Here is a 5,916-nt window from a genome sequence, read left to right as displayed (position 1 = left end):
GTGAAAATGTGACACAATCTAATTTAAGTGAGTTTAGGTAATCACTGACTCGCATTGTAAACTGATAAGAAAAGTTAATCTGCTTTCGTAGAACTTTCTTCAAGTAGTTCAATGAGTTTTTAAATTTTATCAGAGAAAATGGGTGACTGTATGGGGTAGGCAGCAGTTTCAATCTCTACAATTCGGGTGGTGAGTCGATGCGCCCCCTGGTGTATGCCCCCATTGATTGATTGGCTTTACAGCACACACCAAGTATACAAAAGTGGCTTGCATGCATCTGCTGTCTGCCTGCATTCTAGTCACCATGCAGCTGAAGATACACTGATTTTTGTCTTGTGCAATCATCTTTCCAGATAAGTTCCTTGCCTTCCCTCTGTAAAATAAAGGTTGAAAATTAAAACTGTGGTTCTTTGAGATAGTTTGGACATGTGATAAGAATGAATGAGAGTTTGTGTAAGAGTTGACCCATTCACACACAAACCTCAAACACACACATTCTCATTCATTCTTATAACATGTCAAAAGTTCCTCAGCACCGGGCTTGACTCATCCAATCCCTTGTTCATACACCCATACAAAAATTTTCATTACTTTCTCCATCCCATCCTGACAAACCACTTGCACTTCTTATACAAATAATGCCCAGTGAAGAACAAGGAGGCTTCAGGAAGGGAAGGGGATGTGTGGATCAGATATTTGCCTTCAGGATGGTAGTAGAAAAAATAATAGCAAAAGGAAAGAAACTATACGCTGCCTTCATGGATTTGGAAAAAGCTTATGACAGAGTCGATTGGATTGCATTGTGGGATGTTTTAAAGATTTATGGTGTGGGAGGAAAACTGCTTAGTGCAATAAAGTCTTTCTATGAGGATGCATCTGCATGTGTCAAAATTATTGGAGAAACAAGAACATTTTAAGATAAAAGTGGGCTTAAGACAAGGGTGCGTCATGTCACCATGGTTATTCAATATTTATATGGATGGCGTTATTATAGAAATTAAGGGAGGAGTTGGAGTAAGACTTCGATGAGGGAAGGAAGTGGGTACTGAATTAGATACTGTTTGCTGATGACATGGTGCTCATTGCAGAAAATGAAAGTGACCTACAAAATTTGGTCAGTGTTTTTGATAGTGTCTGTAATAGGAGAAAGCTGAAAGTAAATGTCAACAAAAGTAAAGTGATGGTTTGTGAGAGAAGTAGAAGTGAGGTTGTTGATTTTGTATGCCCATATAGAGTGGGAATTGAATGTGGAAAAGAATGCAAAATAATTTTGAATGGTGAAGAAATGGAGGAGGTCAATGAGTTTAAGTACCTTGGATCAGTTATGTGTAAGCATGGTGGTATGGAGGGAGAGATAAGAGAAAGGGCATTGCAAGGAAGAAGGGTGGTAGGGTCTTTGGGACGAATCATGAATGGCAGAAGTGTGAGCATGGAGGTAAAGAGGGATTTGAGAAATACAATAATAGTACCAACCCTCACATATGCAAGTGAAATGTGGGCCTGGAATGAAAGTCAGAGGTCTTGAGTGCAGGCAGTGGAAATGAGTTATTTGAGGAGTGCTTGTGGTGTGAGTAGAATAGATGGAATGAGTAATGAAAGTGTGTACGAGCATTTTGGAATGTGTCACAGGGATGAAGGGAAGAAGTGTGGAATGGTGGAAGAAGTGAAGCGACAGACTTTAAAGTGGTTTGGCCACATGGAGCGAATGGAGGAGAGTAAGATGACCAGATGCGTGTATGTGAGTGAGATAGAGGGAGGGAATGCTAGAGGACGACCTCCAGTGAAATGGAGGGATAGGGTGCAAGAGTACGTTAGGGAGAGGGGGAAAGATCTTTGAGAAACTTTGAGCAGGCAAGGAGGGAGTGTCTGGATAGAGAAAGTTGGAAGCTCTTCTGCCGTGGCCATCCCCTGGTGGGAGCTCTTAGGAGCAGGCGTCGATGAAATGATGACGATGAAGTATTTGTGATTGCCATACATATCACATCTATCTCTGATGCACGTGAAAGGGCTGGGAGGTAAATTCTCTCTTTTTACCCTTCTTTCTTTCTTCTTTTATAACTCTCCAACACACTAATTACCTATCTGCTCTTCATTGCTCTCTCCCTTACTTCTTCCTACATGGTCCCATGCTTCATATCCCCAAGTACTTGAATTCACTCACTTATCTTCTCATCTCCCAACCAGATCCTACATTCTCTGCCTTAACTCTTTGGCTTTGCAAAAATAGTGGCCTGCTCTCTTGCCCTTACAAATACCATTACTTTACTTTTGCCAACATTTATTTTCAACTTTCTCCCACACATTCTATCCAGCTCATCCACAATCCTTTGCAACATATTTAAATTTTCTTACAATAACACATCTGCAAATAGGTCTGCCATCTAGGACTGTTGTGTACCTCTCACATTCCTTGCACCTAAACCCTATACATTTTTTAAAGGAAAGGAAGCAGCTCAAGGGTGAGAGAAAAAAAGAACCTTGCTAGTGCTGCTCCTGCAAATAGTGTTTAGTAGAAAAGTTCCAAATCAGAGGCCAGAATCATCAGGAGAGGTGTAATGATACTCCCTTCATGAAAGTGTTGGTCATAGACAAAAGGAAATACAGATGCAGGAAGGCCGTTCCAGGGTTAGCAGCAATAGGGATGAAGGAATGAAGATGCTGGTTAACTTTTGTGCAGTGGGGCTATAGGAAGGGTACAGGCATGTTGTTAGCAAGTTCAAAAGAGGTCGGTATGAAAATACTGACAAGATAGAGAGGTAACATTGTGGCAGAATTTAAGAGATAGAAGACTTGATAAGAGGAGGGGAGTTGAGATGAAAAACATTTGTCTATAGCCCAAAAGAGCCATCTGTGTGGAACTCCCTTCACATATACATGAGATACATACTCCATATGAGGTCAGACAAGGCTCTTGTATATGGACAGCATCTGGGTAGGAAAAAAAAGAGAACCTGGATTATACACAATGCCTAACTGAGGAAGCAGATCTGCCGCTCATCTCTCATAAAACCATCTTAAAAATATTGAACAATCTGACCTCACACACACCCATTTCACATCCACACCAACATCAAAGTTCGCACCCATATTTCCATTCACATGCCTAGATGGACTTGCTTCTTGTAAAAAGGCCTGGGGTTATATGCCCTTCCTCATCATGTTTTTTGAAGATAACTCCTAAACCCTTCCTCTCAGCTCTATCATAAGCCCTCCCCAGGTCCATGAAAGCAGCAAATAGCTTCCTACATTTATCTTCATACTTTTCAAATTTAATTCAAAAATCTGGTCTGCACATCCCCTCCCTCTTATAACTCCCTAGCTCATCTGCATTTATTTGGTTATTTTCATCATTCCTATTTAAAACCCTTCCATACACCTTTCCTGTCACAGTGTAAGCTTATTCTTCTTTAGCTTTTATAATCATTCTTACTTCCTAAACCTTTCTAAAGAATTGCAATGATGCTTTTTTCCAGTCTTCTTGCACTCTACTTCCATGCTGGATCATATGCTATCTGCTATTGTACCTAATATCAATGCCAAAAAGTTGTAAACATTTAAAGGTCCATTCACATAGTAACCTTTTCATCCTCGAACACTCCTACAACAGCAAGAGCAACAACAACAACAACAGACGTGGCACCAACAACAGTAGCAACAGCACTTATAACATCAACAACAACAATGGCTTTGCGATAGGAAATATATAAAGGAAGAAGTATGGTCTTTCTCCGTTTTCTTTGGAGGTCATCATTACGTCTCTCTCTCTCTCTCTCTCACTCTTTTCTCTCTCTCTCTCTCTCTCTCTCTCTCTCTCTCTCGCTCTCTTTTCTCTCTGCTCTCTTTTCTCTCTGCTCTCTCTCTCTCTCTTTTCTCTCTGCTCTCTTTTCTCTGCTCTCTTTTCTCTCTGCTCTCTTTTCTCTCTGCTCTCTCTCTCTCTCTCTCTCTCTCTTTATTATTTTTTATTTTTATTTTTATTTACTAAGCATGATTACATAAGGTGGTACATGGAATTGGCATCATACAACTAAAAGATACCGGTAAGGTTCCGAATAACTATCTGTAGTTGTGTTACAGGATAATGGACAGTACTGTGATAAAGTTAGTGGTGTACATGAGACAATAACCAGGTGTTCACTTCTTTTTTAAAAGTGTGGAGTGTAGTGGATGTGTGAATGTCAGTGTGTCTTGTCAGGCAGTTCCATAGTCTAGTATATCGGGGCACGAATGAGCGGAGGAAGGTCTCCGTTCTGGTGAAGGGCACGGTGAGCTGGTGTTCCCTCGACAGAGCGACCCTGGTGACGTGGGGGTGTGGTGTTGCCCACTGTTGCCGGAGAGTTGCGAGGTGCGGAGCAGCCTGCATGTGTACCTTGTAGATGGTACACAGGCCAGCCATGTCTCGCCTCTGCTGAAGAGGATGTAGTGGAGTGGGTTGCTGCTGGTTTGGGGCGGCCCTTTGAGAGATAAGCCGTTGGGCGCAGTTTTGTACCTTGTGGAGAAGACCCAGGTCCAAGAAGGTCCAGGAGACACACCTGACACAGTTCAGCCATCCTGCTGCCTTGGATGCAGTCTTCCTGATGTGGCTGGTGAAGGACAGGCTGTTGTTCGCCTCCACGCCGAGGACAGTGATTGACTGTTGCAAGGGCAGCACCTTCCCTTGTAGGATTATGGGGGGAGTGGGGATGGCTGGGGGGCAGCGTCGCCTTGAGACCAGCATGACCTGTGTCTTGTTGTGTGCCAGGTCAACCTGCCAACGATGTCCCCATGATGAGACGGTCTGTAGAACCTGGTTGATAAGGGCGACGGTTGCACAGTGATCTGTACCGTCGCAAGGGAATGTGAGGGTACAGTCATCCGCGTAAGCGTTTGCTTGAGGTATGAGGTGGAGAAGATCATTAAAATACACATTCCACAAAAGTGGTCCAAGGACACTACCCTGTGGGACGCCAGCATTAATAAGATACTCCCCCGAGGTGTGACCGTTCACCACTACACTGAGTGACCTGTCCTCGAGGTAGTCGTGAAGGAGATGGAGGAGCCTGCCACTAACACCCACACTCTGGAGTTTGGAGATGAGTCCAGAGTGCACACTCTATCATACGCTCCCGCGATGTCTAGGGCGATGACGAAAGTGTTGCGTCCTCTGTCGAGGTTATGCTGCCAAGCAGAGGACATGCTGAGGAGGATGTCGTTGGCATACCTGTTGGAGTGGAAGCCATACTGTCTGTCGCTGAGAATGTGGTGTGTGTTGAAGAAGCCTGAGATCCTCTTGGCAAGAATAGATTCAAAGGTTTTGCTAAGGACGGACAGGAGAGAGATTGGCCTGAAGTTACGAGGATCTGTCTTCTTCCCTTTTTTGTGTATGGCTGCCACGTTAGCAACTTTCCAGAGGGAAGGCCACTTGCTGGTGTTAAGGCAGCTCTGAAAAATGGTGGTGATGGGGCCTGCAAGCTGGGCTGCGCAGTGCTTGAGGATGTGTGGAGATATCCCATCTGGTCCAAGGGCCTTCTTGGTGTCGACCTTGAGCAATTGTTGCTTGACATCCTCAGTGGTAATAGTGATGAATTGGAGAGAGGCGGTGTTGAGTCGAGCCATGGCAGGTGGGTGACGTTCAGGGTCAGGGACAGTCATCTTCCCTGAGAAGTATGCTGCCAATACCTCTGCCTTGTCGTTGCTTTTGGTGGCTACCGAGCCGTCCGCCCAGTCTAATGGAGGAATGTGGTCTTCAGGAGCGAGGCCTTGTTGGTCCTTGAGGGCAGTCCACCAAGCCTTGCTTCCCACAGAGCGGCCAGAGAGTCGTGACTTCAAGTCGTCCTGCCATCGTTGTTGAGCCAAACGCTGCACACTTCGCATGTTGATACACTTTTCTTTGTGGAGCAACTTGTTTATGTAGGTTGGATGTTCTTTAAAGCGTCTCCA

The sequence above is a fragment of the Eriocheir sinensis genome, chromosome 3, assembly GCF_024679095.1.
Source record: "Eriocheir sinensis breed Jianghai 21 chromosome 3, ASM2467909v1, whole genome shotgun sequence".
In the NCBI taxonomy this organism is placed as follows: Eukaryota; Metazoa; Arthropoda; class Malacostraca; order Decapoda; family Varunidae; genus Eriocheir; species Eriocheir sinensis.
The sequence above is the reverse complement of the archived record's forward strand: the minus strand, read 5'-3'. Positions refer to the sequence as shown.